A 17302-nucleotide genomic window follows, 5' to 3' on the forward strand; every position below is an offset into this window, starting at 1 on the left:
TGAATCCAGCAGGTCTCCTACATTGCAGGCAGATTCTTTACCATCTGAACCACCCGGGAAGCTCAATAGTGTATTGTTAGTCCTATATGTATTACAAATTAAAATTCAGATCCTGAAAACCATAACTTCAAGGGGAAATTGTATGTGCCAGTGATTTAGAAGAACCAGGTAAGGGGAAGAAGTGGGTTGTTAGAGCACTTGGTGACCTGTAATGCAATGAGGGAGATACCCTCAGCCCAACTTGGCTGATAAAAATCCTGTGAAATATTTAGAAATGGGCACAAAGATTTCTGGATGATGTGGAAGTCCGATGTTTGTGGTAAAGTGAACGGTCTCTGTTCAGTAAGATGCGAATAAATTTTGTTAGATGAGTGGCAATGTAATTGATACCCCTCAAAGAAGACTCCAAAAACTGTATTTTGTTGCCCTTGAATATTGACCATTTTTGCATCTATTAGCAAATTCATATCAGCAATGCTCATGTATCATGAGTCCTCTGAATACTCATTTGAATTTTGTTGATATCTTACTGATTCTCTCATTAATGAATGAGTTATAAAGTCTTGACATGTATTCAGTTTGTTTTTGTATGAGAAGCATAAATTTACTTTTTAAAAAAGTTTTTTTGACACACATTGCTGCACACTGATCCTTCAAGTGACTAAATTATTGACCTTTTCTTTTTTTTTAGTACCTCATTTCTCTGCCTGTAGGAGACATTGAATGATTTCTACCTGTAACCCTCAACTTGTGAATTAATGCTCACTGAATATATCCTCACTCTCTTGACCTCAGACGGAAAAGCCAAAGGAATAAAAATTAGCCTCCCACCACTCTGCTCTGAGAGGTGGTGTGCTGAGCAAAACATTAGTGCAACCAAGTGTGGGACTAAACACAGATTTCCACTCACTTATTCTATTTTAGAAAGTTATTGTATGTGATCCATGATATAGGCTGAATTATTAAAATTATAAATGAATTATACTATACAGTAGCTATTATGATCATAACTGATACAAATTTCAATCAGCAATACATTTAAGTGGTTAAAAGAATAGAGGTTTCAGGAAGATAGCATGAAATTGACAAGTTTGTGGAACCATAGAGATTTTCTCTTGGATTCACAAAGAATTTCCTATGAGAAATATTAAGTCTTTACCTACTTTCAACTGTTTGATTTAATGCTAAGTTATCCAGAGTCAGAGGAATTTGGAACATGTAATTTCCTTCCAGAGGGAGGCGAGAGGTCAGATTCTGTGATTGTTGTTGCACAGGAATGTTAATTTCTTGTTAAGATGAATGGACTCTTGTCTTTGCATGGCTAGTATAATAATACTTTCTGTCTTCCATTTGTGAATTATAAAGAAATTGATTTATAAAATTCTCCTCAGAAAATGCTGGATTCCGCAGTACATATGTTTAACAATTTCAAGTATAACCATAAGACTTTTCTAGTATGACGTTTATGAATCCATACCTATTTCCCAGTCTCTTAATTTTCATCCAGGCCTTTTCAATTTTTCTTTCCATTAATTTCATCATTAAGATATGTCTGTTCCATGATTTCCATCTCTGTTAATATAGACTCTGGTTTGTTATTTTATAACTAAAGTAACTTTGTTTTTTTAAATCATCAAAACAATATGTCAAAAGCAATATAATTCCTGTGACAAAGTAACAAAGAATTAATTCTCCCTCCTGACTCCATCTGTCAAAAATAAAATTATTAATGCCTCTAAAATACCTTTCAGATATTTTTCTATAGATAAATGTGGGTATACTATATTTTATGCACATATACATCTTAAAAAATATATAACCTTGCTGTTTAAAAATCTTTTTTTCACCAAAAGTAATGAAATGAAATTCTCGTATGTTCATAATACATGTTCTAGAACCTATGTTCTAAATCATGAACTCTGGAGTTAGACTGGTTCAGATCCTGTTTGTGTGACTTTGATAAGTTACTTAACCTTACTAAGCCTCAGTTATTTTATCTGTAAAATAAATTTAATATTAACTACCTCCCTGGTGGCTCAGATGGTTAAGCATCTGTGGAAATGCAGGAGACCTGGGTTCAATCCCTGGGTCAGGAAGATCCTCTGGAGAAGAGAATAGCAACACACTTCAGTATTCTTGCATGGAGAATTCCAAGGATAGAGGAGTCTGGTGGGCTACAGTCCATGGGTTCATAAAGAGTTGAACATGACTGAGTGACTAATACTTTCACTTTTTACCTACATTGTAGCTATGCTGTGATGATTAAACAAAATAATACTTGTAAAGTATCTAACACATAAAAGCATTACATGTGTGTTAGATATTATAATTTCCCTGACAATAAATATGACTGTTTTAAATTCAGTCTGTAATCTTAAAAACTGAACTGAGGTTGAGGTAGTGGGGGTTGGGGAGAGATTTATTGTTTTTCTTTCATTGCCTTTAGAGATAATCAATGCATTTGATAATCTGATGTTATAACAAAAAAATTGTGAGGAGTTTTCTTGATGCTGTTTCCTTCCTCAGTGAGCTCTGTAGGGTTAAGAGTTGCCCTCTCTCAGTAATTGTTTATAGCTGAAGGTGAACTTCATTGTTCATTATTGAATCAGACTTGGCTCTAGCATTCCGGAGACAACTGAGCTTTTGTGGTTGGCAGCTGTGGAAATTTAATTTTGGTGGAATGGGGCCATTAATAACTAACAAAAGAACTAGATGCTTGAGTTCATCTTAACAAGTAAGCTCCTGTTGGGTTTCTGGAGATGCAAAGTGAAAGTAAAAATTGCTCAGTCATTTCCAACTCTTTGCGACCGCATAGACCATACAGTCCAAGGAATTCTCCGGCCAGAATACTGGAGGGGGTGACCTTTCCCTTCTCCAGGTGATCTTCCCAGCCGATGGATTGAACCCAGGTCTCCCGCAATGCAGGTGGATTCATCAGCTGAGTCACTAGGGAAGCCCAAGAATATTGGAGTGGGTAGCCTACCCCTTCTCCAGCAGATCTTCCTGCCTCAGGAATTGAACTGGGGTCTCCTGAATTGCAGGCAGATTCTTTACTAACTAAGCTATCAGGGAAGCCTGGAGATGCAAAAGTCATGACAAATTGCATCACCCCATAGTTCTTTAGGCACTCTATCAGATCTAATCCCTTGAATCTATTTGTCACTTCCACTGTATAATCATAAGGGATTTGATTTAGGTCATACCTGAATGGTCTAATGGTTTTCCCTACTTTCCTCAATTTAAGTCTGAATTTGGCAATAAGGAGTTCATGATCTGAGCCACAGTCAGCTCCTGGTTTTGTTTTTGCTGACAGTATAGAGCTTCTCCATCTTTGATTGCAAAGAATATAATCAATCTGACTTCAGTATTGACCATCTGGTGATGTCCATGTGTAGAGTCTTCTGTTGTGTTGTTGGAAGAGGGCATTTGCTATGACCAGTGTGTTCTCTTGGCAAAACTCTGTTAGCCTTTGCCCTGCTTCATTCCATACTCCAAGGCCAAATTTGCATGTGTGTTACTCCAGGTGTTTCTTGACTTCCTACTTTTGCATTCCAGTCCCCTATAATGAAGAGGACATCTTTTTTGGGTGTTAGTTCTAGAAGGTCTTGTAGATCTTCATCAAACCATTCAACTTCAGCTTCTTCAGCATTATGGGTCAGGGCATAGACTTGGATTACTGTGATATTGAATGGTTTGCCCTGGAAACAAGCAGAGATTTTATCCTTTTTGAGATTGCATTCAAGCACTGAATTTTGGACTCTTGCTGACTATGATGGAATAGTCCATTTCTTCTAAGGGATTCTTGCCCACAGTAGTAGATATAATGGTCATCTGAGTTAAATTCACCCATTCCAGTCCATTTTAGTTCACTGATTCCTAAAATGTCAGCATTCACTCTTGCCATCTCATGTTTGACCACTTCCAATTTGCCTTGATTCATGGACCTAACATTCCAAGTTCCTATGCAATATTGCTCTTTATAGCATCGGACTTTGCTTCCATCATCAGTCACATCCACAACTGGGTGTTGTTTTTGCTTTGGCTCCGTCTCTTCATTCTTTCTGGAGTTATTTCTCCACTGATCTCTAGTAGCATACTGGGCATCTCCTGACCTGGGGAGTTCATCTTTCAGTGTCCTATCTTTTTTCTTTTTCATACTGTTCATGGGGTTCTCAAGGCAAGAATCACTTCATGGCAGATAGATGGGGAAACAATGGAAACAGTGACAGACTTTTTTTTTTAGGGCTCCAAATCTTTGCAGATGGTGACTGCAGTCATGAAATTAAAAGACACTTCCTCTTCGGAAGAAAATCTATGATAAACCCAGAGAGCATATTAAAAAGCAAGACATTACTTTACCGACAAAGGTCCATCTAGTTAAAGCTATGGTTTTTCCAGTAGTCATGTATGGATGTGAGAGTTGGACTATAAAGAAAGTTGAGCGCTGAAGAATTGATGCTTTTGAACTGTGGTGTTAGAGAAGACTCTTGAGAGTCCCTTGGACTGAAAGGAGATCCAACCAGTCCATCCTAAAGGAAATCAGTCCTGAATATTCATTGGAAGGACTGATGCTAAGCTGAAACTCCAATACTTTGGCCAACTAATGGGAAGAACTGACTCCTTGGAAAAGATCCTGATGCTGGGAAAGATTGAAGGCAGGAGGAGAAGGGGATACAGTGGATGAGATGTTTGGATGGCATCTCCAACTCGATGGACATGAGTTTGAGCCAGCTTCGGGAACTGGTGAAGGACAAGGAGGCCTGGCATGCTGCATTCCATGGGGTCACAAGAGTCGGACATGACAGAGTGACTCAACTGATAATGAAACAGACACTGAGTGAGTGATGTAGTCAAATTCACATTCAACACAATAATGGTTTTTACAAGTTGGTAGATGGAGATATCATGTTGAGACTTTTATATAGAAAACAGGAATTTTTAAACTGTTAACTCATTTACATATTACCTCACAGCATTGTGGGAAGTGAGTAGGAGCTAATGATAGTTACAGCTAGTATTTGTTATGTTCTGGGTACTGTGATGGATACTCCAAGGCCATTATCTCTAAGTGCTTGCCTGCCTTGGGAGTTGGAGGTGGCAGGTGGGACATTTAGCCCTGTTCTCACTCTCATTCATGGGACCTCAGATTCAGGCTTTTGATATCACCTCTGAGTTAGGTAATACAAGCACGGTGACACACTGAGAAATGCTGAGAATGTACTCACTGTACAATTTTAAATGTTTGGCCCGTTAATAGTCCATGCTGCCTGTAGTGGTGTTTGAAGGGATTTAAAAAATACGTACTAAAATTTCACATGAATAGTACAATTATAGAAATGTATTATGCATGTTCATATGTATCCAAATTTATACATATGACAATATATACAAATACATATACATGCATATACATATTTTGTAGGTGTTTATGAAATAAACACATCATTATTGAAATTGCTTTTTCACATTTCTCTCTTTTTAGTGTCCTTAGAGCTTCAGAAACTAGCAGTGATCTGGGCTTTTCTTGATCTTAGAGGGACTCTCCAAACCACAAGTCTTTAAGGTGCCCTGTTCCAGAAACAAATGAGGGGAAATTTCTCACCCGATCAGCTCAGAGTCTGCTTCAGTGGGCCTGGGCAGACTGATTTTTAATAGCCTGTCAGATGATCATGATGCATGTGAAAGTTTAGGAACTATTGGCCAAGGAGAAGTAACAGAGGGCTTGAGGACCCCACAGTAAAGGGTTTTGGGTGTCCCCCATTGTCTAATTTCACAGTCATTACCTCGGAGAAATAGTGATGCATGCAGCTGTGTCCTCCCTACAAAGGTTTCACATATGGAAAATATCAGAACAGTGAAAGTCTGTTGACTGAGTTAGCAAGGCAGAAAGCTAGTGATGTTTAGATAGCAACTTTATTTGTTTATTTATTTTTTAGTGAGAAGGTATTTTTATTTTTTTTAATTTATTTTTTTAGTGAACTTTTTTTTTTCCCATTTATTTTTATTAGTTGGAGGCTAATTACTTTACAACATTGTAGTGGTTTTTGCCATACATTGACATGAATCAGCCATGGATTTACATGTGTTCCCCATCCTGAACCCCCCTCCCACCTCCCTCTCCATCCCATCCTTCTGGGTCTTCCCAGTGCACCAGCCCCTAGCACGTGTCTTATGCATCCATCCTGGGCTGGTGATCTGTTTCACTCTTGATAATATGCATGTTTTGATGCTGTTCTCTCAAAATATCCCACCCTCACCTTCTCCCACAGAGTCCAAAAGTCTGTTCTGTACATCTGTGTCTCTTTTTCTGTTTTGCATGTAGGGTTATCGTTACCATCTTTCTAAATTCCATATATATGCATTAGTATACTGTAATGGTCTTTATCTTTCTGGCATACTTTATTCTGTATAATGGGCTCCAGTTTCATCCATCTCATTAGAACTGATTCAAATGAATTCTTTTTAATGGCTGAATAATATTCCATTGTGTATATGTACCACAGCTTCCTTATCCATTCGTCTGCTGATGGGCATCTAGGTTGCTTCCCTATTACTCCTCTATTACTCCTTAACTTTCATTTTTATTTTCATCTATTTTTACTATTTTTTTAATTAAAAAAATTTTTTTTCTTTTTTTCTTTTTTTTTCTCTTACTTTCTTTTAAAGTCCTCTATTAGTCCTCTCTTACCCCTAAATTTTCATTTTCATTTCACTATAACCTTGCAAAAAAAAAAAAGAGGCCCCATTTTTAAACAGACAGCAACTGTAAAATGTAGCTTCCAGTGCTGTGTCTCCTGCCTGAACAAGTAACTGTGTGGGTCATGCTCATTTAGCAGCAAAGAGGGACTGTTCTTTCATTTTTCTAAAAGAAGAAATGTATGCAAAATGATCAAAGGAACTGAAGATACTAGACAGCATCTGAATTAAAGCAACAATAATGCCCCTCATGGTAGGGCAGTTGAAGCCAGAAAGAGAATGAAAGGTCCTTGCTCAGGGAACCCAGGTCATCTCAGCAAGGCAAGTGACATGAGATGCTGGGCTGCCAGTTATTGTCATTGTTTCAATATGGTGACCCTTCCACGGTAATTGTGGAATCTTGATTGTCCTGGAGATCAGGCAGACTCAGGAAAATGCTTAGAGCAATGTCAGTGCCCCTAATAACAGTCAGTATAACGAGAAAGTTGGGCACAACAGAAGCTGCGCTGCACTTAATGGCTCAGTCGTGTCCAACTCTTTGTGATCCCATAGACTGTAGCCCACCAGGCCCCTCTGTCCATGGGGTTCTCCAGGCAAGAATATTAGAGTAGGTTTCCTTCTCCGTTTCCTTCTCCAGGGCATGTTCCCACCCCAGGGATTGAACCTGGGTCTCCTGCATTGTAGGTGAATTCTTTACCACTGAGCCTTCACGAAAGCTACAGAAGCTAATCTTTTTTAAGTCTGACATCTTTAAGTACACAGGAAAAATAGGCTAATAGAAATGAAAATTTTCTTTCCTTTAAAATAAGTTTTGTTATGTGTTTTTAGGAATGTTCTAGGTTTATGTCAGACATAGTTAACATTTGCTATGGTTTTCACAGAGCAGTCATAATGAAGACTGAGTTTTTTAGCAAATGTTTACTTGGGGATTGTAGTAATTTGTTAACTGTGGGCTGTTCTTTGTTCTCCTTTCCTTGCTTCCCACCTTTACCCATTCATCATTATTCAACTCTTTGCACTTTTCTTTCCCCTTGAGATGTTTTACTCAAAATTCTGGTGTGTGGGAGTTTAAAAAATTATTTATGTAATGATAAGGATAATCTTTCCTTTGAAATACTTTTGCATTTTTTACCCCACGGAGTCTTGTAGCTGTAATTTTAGTCTTTGTTTTACATTTATCCATTTCCCTTTTCTTGCTTTCCATCTTTAAAGAGTACTGATCCCATTTTTTCCTTTTAATACAGGTAACATTAAAAAATTACATGTTCACTGTAGAAACATTAAATTTATGGAAAATTTATATAAGCTAAAAGAAGCTAAAAATGTATAATTTATATCACCTGGTGAGTGTATTACATTTTTTTGGTGTATCTTATAGAATATTAATAAATAAGTGTATATGCCACATATGCAAAATGGATTATATTAAACTCCTCTACCCCTGTTTTTATACAACTTTTCATGTTAAGAAATACACCTCCAATATCAGTTTTAGTGCCTGAAGCACATTTCATTGTATGGGTAGGCTGTAATTTACTCAATCAGTCCCTTACTTTTTTTTTTTTTTAGTTGTTTTTTTTTTTTTCAAATTAATTAATTAATTATTTATTTATTTTTTCAGTGGGTTTTGTCATACATTGACATGAATCAGCAATAGATTTAAGACGTCTAGTTTGTTTCCAGATTTTTAAAAAAATAATACTAAAACACCCCTACAGCTAACTTTTGCCATAAACCAGCCTCAGTTTTTGGATCCTTCATAAACTTCTACTGCTTTTATAGCACTCATTTTAATTTGTTGATATTTTCAAGTAGTTCATAAATTTTGAGATTCAACGTATATTTGTACCATAAGCAAGTGTTTTAGCTTTCCTTGCAAAGAGAACTCTCAGGGCATACTTAGTCTTGATTAAACCCCGTGGTCTTGCTCCTGGGTATCCTGGACCTGAGTAGTAATGCTTTATATATAAAAGAAGATATTCAGACACCTGTGTTCTTTATTGCTTGAACCCACCAGGTCTAACTAATGGCCCTCTATAATGGTATAGGAGGTTTCAGCACAACGCATGACACATTTTTACCTGTATCTGCTGCAGGTGAAGGAAAAGGAGAGAGAAAGAGGGACTAGTTAGTAGTGGGCTCCCCTGCTTCCAGCTTGAGAGATCTGAGCCTCTCATGGGTGGTCAGTTCAGTTCAGTTGCTCAGTTGTGTCCGACTCTCTGTGACCCCGTGGACTGCTGCACGCCAGGCTTCCTTGTCCATCACCAATTCCCGAAGCTGGCTTGAACTCATGTCCATTGAGTCAGTGACACCATCCAACCATCCAACCATCTCATCCTCTGTCATCCCCATCTCTTCCTGCCTTCAATCTTTCCGAGCATCGGGGTCTTTTCCAAGGAGTCATTTCTTCACAGCAGGTGGCCAAAGTATTGGAGTTTGAGCTTAGCATCAGCCCTCCCAATGAATATTCAGGACTGATTTCCTTTAAGATGGACTGGTTTGATCTCCTTGCAGTCCAAGGGACTCTCAAGAGTCTTCTCCAACAGCACAGTTCAAAAGCATCAATTCTTCGGTGCTCAGCTTTCCTTATAATCCAACTCTCACATCCATACATGACTATTGGAAAGACCATATCTTCGACTAGATGGATCTTTTTAATAATGCTGTCTAGGTTGGTCCTATCTTTTCTTCCAAGGAGCAAGCATCTTTTAATTTCATGGCTGCAGTCACCATCTTCGGTGATTTTGGAGCCCAAAAAATAATGTCTGTCACTGTCTCCATTGTTTCCCCACGTATTTGCCATGAAGTGAAGGGACCAGTGCCATGATCTTAGTTTTTGAATGTTGAGTTTTAAGCCAACTTTTTCACTCTCCTCTTCACTTTTATCTGTGGATGGTAGCTCTCCAGTAACAGTGAAGGCTGCTGTGACTCTCTCTAAGTGTCTGCCCTTATCTGTTATGATAAAGAGGCTTCTTTTATGACAGCATGGGGCTTTGGCTGATAATTAGGAAAGATGTTCTTGTTTTTGTTTTTTTTTTTAGTTTAATGAATGTATATGGAAATGGCAGCCCACTCCAGTATTCTTGCCTGGGAAATCCCAGCAATCCCATGGACAGAGGAACCTGGTGGGCTACAGTCAAAAGGGTTGCAAAGAGTTGGACACGACTGAGCAGCTAAGCACACAAGCACATATTCAATGTATACAATACCAAGCCCTCAAAACTTTAAATTTTCCTAGCCTGTGTCAGGGAGGAAAAACTTTGTTCTATCCTTTTAGGTGCTGTGTATAAGCCTGAGAATTAAACTCACAGAAGACAGACTAATGGGAGAAAAGCAGACATAAATGCAGAAGTCCTCCTAAGGAGATTGAAGACCTGAAGAAACAAGTAGGACCAGGAGCTTACATATTTGGTTTCTGAAATAAAGAACTGACAAATGTGTGAGAAAATGACAAGGCAGAGGGATGGGGCAGTGAGCTGTGTAAGCTAATTAAGCTAAGGGGAGATAAGGTTAGTAGGTTGTTTGGATGGATTCATTTTGGCATCAACTCTCAGTTTCAGGATATAGGAATGTTCTCCTCCTCCTGGTACAGGGAAGGCCCCTTCTCCTTGGAAATTTAATGAGATGCTTTTAATAAGAAAAGGGGGAGGCTAGAAAGCCCTTCCTGAAGCTGCTGTTTCTTAAGTGCTTTTAGCTCAAAATAGTCAGAACTATGGCTAGAGGTTTGTGACATCGTACATGAGGCAGGGATCAAGACCACCCCCAGAAAAAGAAATGCAAAAAGGCAAAATGGTTGTCTGAGGAGGCCTTACAAATAGCTGTGAATACAATGCAATCCCTTTCAAGCTACCAATGGTATTTTTCGAATAACTAAAACAAATAATTTCACAATTTGTATGGAAATACAAAAAACCTCGAATAGCCAAAGCAATCTTGAGAAAGAAGAATGGAACTTGGAGGAATCAACGTGCCTGGCTTCAGACTATACTACAAACCTACAGTCATCAAGACAGTATGGTACTGGCACAAAGACAGAAATATAGATCAATGGAACAAAACAGAAAGCCCAGAGTTAAATCCACGAACCTATGGACACCTTATTTTTGACAAAGGAGGCAAGAATATACAATGGAGAAAAGACAATCTCTTTAACAAGCAGTGCTGGGAAAACTGGTCAACCATTTGTAAAAGAATGAAACTAGAACACTTTCTAACACCATGCACAAAAATAAACTCAAAATGGATTAAAGATCTAAAAGTAAGACCAGGAACTGTAAGACTCCTAGAGGAAAACATAGGCAGAACATTCTCTGACATAAATCACAGCAGGATCCTCTATGACCCACCTCCCAGAGTAATGGAAATAAAGGCCTAATTAAACTTAAAATCTTTTGCACAATGGAGGGAACTATAAGCAAGATGAGAAGACAGCCTTCAGAATGGGAAAAAATAATAGCAAATGAAGCAACTAACAAAGAATTAATCCCCAAAATATACAAGCAGCTCCTGCAGCTCAATTCCAGAAAAATAAACAACCCAATAAAAAAATGGGTCAAAGAACTAAACAGACATTACTCCAAAGAAGACATACAGGCGGGTAACAAACACATGAAAAGATGCTCAACATCACTCATTATCAGAGAAATGCAAATCAAAACCACAATGAGGTATCATCTCATGCCAGTCAGAATGCTGATATCAAAAAGTCTACAAACAATAAATGCTAGCAAGGGTGCAGAGAAAAGGAAAGCCTCTTACACTGTTGGTGGGAATGCAAACTAGTATAGCCCACTATGGAGAACACTGTGGAGATTCCTTAAAAAACTAGAAATAGAACTGCCATACGACCCAGCAATCCCACTGCTTGGCATACACACTGAGGAAATCAGAATTGAAAGAGACACATGTACCCCAGTGTCCATTGCAGTACTGTTTACAATAGCTAGGACATGGAAGCAACCTAGATGTCCATTGGCAGATGAATGGAAAAGAAAGCTGTGGTATATATACACAATGAAATATTACTCACCTGTTAAAAAGAATGCATTTGAATTAGTTCTAATGAAGTAGATGAAACTGGAGCCTATTGTATAGAGTGAAGTAACTCAGAAGGAAAAACACCAATACAGCATATTAATGCATATATATGGATTTTAGAAAGATGGCAATGATGACCGTATATGCAAGACAGCAAGAGAGACACAAATGTAAAGAACAGACTTTTGGACTCTGCAGGGGGAGGCGGTGGGGGGATGATTTGAGAGAATAGCATTGAAACATGTATATTATCATATGTGAAATAAATCGCCAGTCCAGGTTCAATGCATGAGGCAGGGTGCTCAGGGCCAGTGCACTGGGATGACCCTGAGGGATGGGATGGGGAGGGTTGTGGGAGGGGTATTCAGGATGGGGAACACATGTACACCCATGGCTGATTCATGTCAATGTATGACAAAAGCCACTACAATATTGTAAAGTAATTAGCCTCCAATTAAAATAAATTAATTTAAAACAAAATAAAACAAATAGCTGTGAATAGAAGAGAAGCATAAGGCAAAGGAGAAAAGATATATCCACTTGAATTCAGAGTTTCAAAGAATAGCAGGGAGAGATAAGAAAACCTTCTTTGCGGTCAATGCAAAGAAATAGAGGAAAACAATAGAATGTGAAAGTCCGGAGATGTCTTCAAGAAAATTAGAGATATCAAGGGAACATTTCATGAAAAGATGGGCACAATAAAGGACAGAAATGGTATGGACCTAACAGAAGCAGAAGATATTAAGGAGAGTTGGCAGGAATACACAGAAGAACTATACAAAATTGACCCAGATAATCACTATGGTGTGATCACCAACCTAGAGCCAGACATTCTGGAATGTGAAGTTAAGTGGGCTTAGGAAGCATCACTACAAACCAAAACTGGTGGAGGTGATGGAATTCCAGTTGAGCTCTTTCAAATCCTAAAAGATGATGCTGTGAAAATGTTGCATTCAATATGCCAGCAAATTTGGAAAACTCAGCACTGGTAACAGGACTGAAAAAGGTCAGTTTTCATTCCAATCCCAAAGAAAGGCAACGCCAAAGAATGCTCAAACCAGTGCACAATTGCACTCATCTCAAATGCTAGTTAAGTAATGCTCAAAATTCTCCAAGCCAGGCTTCAACTGTACGTGAACTGTGAACGTCCAGATGTTCAAGCTGGTGTTAGAAAAGGCAGAGGAACCAGAGATCAAATTGCCAACATCTGCTGGATCATCGAAAAAGCAAGAGAGTTCCAGAAAAACATCTATTTCTGCTCTATTGACTATGCCAAAGCCTTTGACTGTGTGGATGACAACAAACTGTGGAAAATTCTTTAAGAGATGGGAATACCAGGCCACCTGACTTGCCTGTTGAGAAATTTGTATGCAGGTCAGGAAGCAACAGTTAGAACTGGACATGGAAGAACAGACTGGTTCCAAATTGTGAAAGGAGTATGTCAAGGCTGCATATTGTCACTCTGCTTATTTAACTTATATGCAGAGTACATCCTGCGAAATTCCAGGCTGGATGAAGCACAAGCTGCTTGGGAGATTGCTGGGAGAAATATCAATAACCTCAGATATGCAGATGACACCACCCTTACGGCAGAAAGTGAAGAAGAACTAAAGAGACTCTTGATGAAAGTGAAAGAGGAGAGTGAAAAAGTTGGCCTAAAACTCAACATTCAGAAAACTAAGATCATGGCATCCGGTCCCATCACTTCATGGTAAATAGATGGGGAAACGGTGGAAACAGTGACAGACTATATTTTCTTGGGCTCCAAAATGACTGCAGATAGTGACTGCAGCCATGAAATTAAGAGATGCTTGCTCCTTGGAAGAAAAGCTATGACCGACCTAGACAGCATATTAAAAAGCAGAGACATTACTTTGCCAATAAAGATCTGTCTAGTCAAAGCTATGGTTTTTCCAGTAGTCATGTATGGATGTGAGAGTTGGACTGTAAAGAAAGCTGAGCGCTGAAGAATTTATGCTTTTGAACTGTAATATGGGAGAAAACTCTTGAGAGTCCCTTGGACTGCAAGGAGATCCAGCCAGTCAATCCTAAGTGAAATCAGTCCTGAATATTCATTGGAAGGACTGATGCTAAGCTGAAACTCTAATACTTTGGCCACCTGATGCAAAGAACTGACTCATTTGAAAAGACCCTGATGCTGGGAAAGATTGAGGGCAGGAGGAGAAGGGGACGACAGAGGATGAGATGGTTGGATGGCATCACTGACTCAATGAACATGGGTTTGAGCCACCTTTGGGAGTTGGTGATGGACAGGGAGGCCTGGTGTGCTGCAGTCCATGGGGTCACAGAGAGCCAGACATGACTGAGCGACTGAACTGAACTGAATCAATAGGCCAAAATGGCACATTTTGGGGTGGCATGTTCTGAATCCCATTTTCTTGTTTGCACTATGAACTTTTTCCTTGCCTTCAAAAACATCATATGCTATTAGAAGCCACTGAAATGAATGACCTAAAAATTCAGTTTTGGTCAACTGACAGTTTAATTCCCCCACCCAAAATTTGTTTATAATTTAGAATCCTAAAAAACACTTCTTAAAACTAATCACTTAGAAAATTCTTTTGGTCAGTAAAATATGGTCCTTTTAGGAGGGTTTCCAGTATAAGCTGGGGTTTCAAAGCAGTGTACTTGTTTTCCAAATGGGTAAGTCACTTATTCTTAAAGATCTCATGATAAGAGGAAGGTTTTCTTTGGAGCATAAATAATTATACTACCAAGCAAATACAACAGCTTAAGAGAGGTCAAGAGAGAGAAAGTTTAGTTCATTTTGGAAATCAGAAAAACTTCCTTGGGGAGACATTTGTAATGTACTTGGCAACAGGGATAAAATTTCACTAGACTGGAGTGAATAAGAAGAATGTAGATGTGTGACCAAAGGCGCAGAAATAGGGTACTACCAGATGTGTTTAAAATCACTCAGTTTTTCAGAGGGCAATGGCATGATGTCATTGAGAGTGAAGCTGAAGCTTATGTATTTGGTATTTGAGGCAATGGGTAGGAGGATTGATGTTGTTGGGCTATGTTTGAAGAAGACAGCGGTACCTAGAATGGACTAGAGTGAGGAGGCAGGTCACAGTGGCCCAGGAGTTAGTCTTAAGGAGAACCTGGATGCAAACTTTGGCAGTAGGACTCTTTCCTGAAGAGAACCAATGGCATTGATTAAATGAATGTCTGGGAGTGACAGCTTTCAAACCTGGGGACCAGGAGAACGACAGGGATAGTGAGATCAGGAGAGGCTGGAATGGGAAGGAAGGTAATCATGTTGGAGAAAAGCAAAAAAGGGAGATGGGAGGGAGAGGGGGAGAGCAAAAGTTGAGGAAGTGAGAGTTGGAAGAAAACAAGGGAAAATGGATATTTATCAAATAGTCCCAGTTATTTAAATATAAACCCTGGACAAGTGCTGTGAAGGAGAAGTACAAGCGGCTGTGATAGAGTGTGACAAGAGAACTCATCTGGTCTCAGTCATGATGTCAAAGGCCTCAGTGAAGAAATGACCGAGAGCTGAAAAGAAAATAAGTGAGGGCTGCTGGGAGAAGGCGGGAGGGAACCACAGAACAGTGTGAAGGGCCCTGAGGAGGGGCTGGCAGGAGGTGGGGCGTGGCTCAACACGCACCAGCTGTTGCAGGAGCCAAAAAGATTCGACAGTAGAGGGCAGGTGTTCCTTTTTTGTATCCTGGGGTAGGTTAAAAAGACAGGTTGTGGGTGTCAATGGTAGGGAGCAGCTGGTGCATGCAAAATAAAATTGAAGATTTCAGGAACTGTCTTGCTTTATGCCAGGTTAATAGTATAAGCCAGTTATTATTAACTCTAAAGACTGTTTTTTCTTTTCTATTTTTTTTTAAACTGAAGATTCTGAAATATATATCTCCTGGGGACTAATATTCAGACCTGAAGTTTTCAGTAGGTGTGCCTTGTTTTAGGGAGCAAATATATTTCTGAGGAATTGTGGCTAATTCACATTTTGGTAAATTGACTAATTTTAAACACAGCAGGGAGTATGCTTTTTAAAGGAAACCTATAGTGCATCCTTTCATAAAGTATAGAATCTTTTTGGAAAACAAATGTATTTTGTAAATCTCTCCTTTAGTAGATGGGGTGAGTGTACAACAATGCTAAGAAACACTTATGTTTATATATACTTAGGATTTGACAATAAGCAAATAAGGTCTTTTGAAAACAAGGGCAACTCTTCAAATTTTTTGGCCTGTAAATATTTTAGTAGGAAGGCCCGCTCTCTCTGTCATTGTTTTTATTTCTTGAAAATCTGTTGCTATAAACAATCTCTGGTTTACTAAAATATTTTGTATTGAAGTATAGTTGAATTACAAAGTTGTATTGATTACTGCTGTACAGAAAAGTGACTCAGTTACACATATACACACACATACACACACACACACACAGACACATACACACACACACACACACATACACAGACACACACATATACACACACATACACACAGATACACACACACATACACACAGATACACACAGATACACACAGATACACACACAGATAACACACACAGACACACATACACACATACATACACATACACACATACACACATACACACACATACACACACATACACACACACACATATTCCTTTTTGGGTTCATTTTAATTGGGCATCACAACTTCTTTAGAATTCTCGGGAAGTATTTTCAGAAGAATGGTGCAGGTGTCTATATTTTTCAAGATATGTACTTTCCTTTCTTCATGTTCTTGAGTCACTGCTCAGAGAAAGAAATGATGTGTCTGTGGAAAGAGCCAGCATTGATCTCCTTGATTACTTATTCTCAGAACGTTGATGTAATGGTGTTACCACAATGTGTTTCTGATGTTGTGGGATTGTGTTGTTGGGGATTCCAGGGTGACACTTTGTAGACATTACCCTGGGGATTGATTATGCTGTTATTTTCTTCCTTTAGTGTTGGCCTCTAAGTTTACTTGATATAGAATGAATCTAAAGAAGAGAAAATGTTTCCAATTGCTTGCCATCCTCTTGAGAATCACAGATTTCTAAGATCGTATGTCTAGTCTAGGGTTTGGTATGACAGATATTTATGTTTGATACAGAATAAAATGCAAAATATACTTAACCTTTATTCAGTCTGCATTATAAATATATTTTACACACTTTCAGCCACAGTAAATTATACTAACAACCTGTTATTGTAAAAATGTTGAGTATTTTCTGTCTCTTGGAATGATTATTTATTTGCTAAAAGTGTAGGATTTATTTTAACACTCTTGACAGAAGGAAAAAAGTACCTTTCAGTGAAGTGTTACTTTTCAAGCAGCTTTTTTTTATATCTGTCCAAAAAATAGCTGTAGAGATGACACAGGAAAAATGTCTAAATAGTATAAATGATCTGGAATTGCCCCTACCCCTGTTTGAATGTAGAAAGAAAATATATATATATATATATATATATATATATATATATATAAAATATTTATTTATAGTTGCACTAATACATTGATTTCACTGTCTGTAAGCAGGTTTTTCGTTACAGAAGAACAAATGAAATGTTCTG

This window comes from Cervus elaphus, chromosome 9 (genome assembly GCF_910594005.1).
Source record: "Cervus elaphus chromosome 9, mCerEla1.1, whole genome shotgun sequence".
Lineage (NCBI taxonomy): Eukaryota > Metazoa > Chordata > Mammalia > Artiodactyla > Cervidae > Cervus > Cervus elaphus.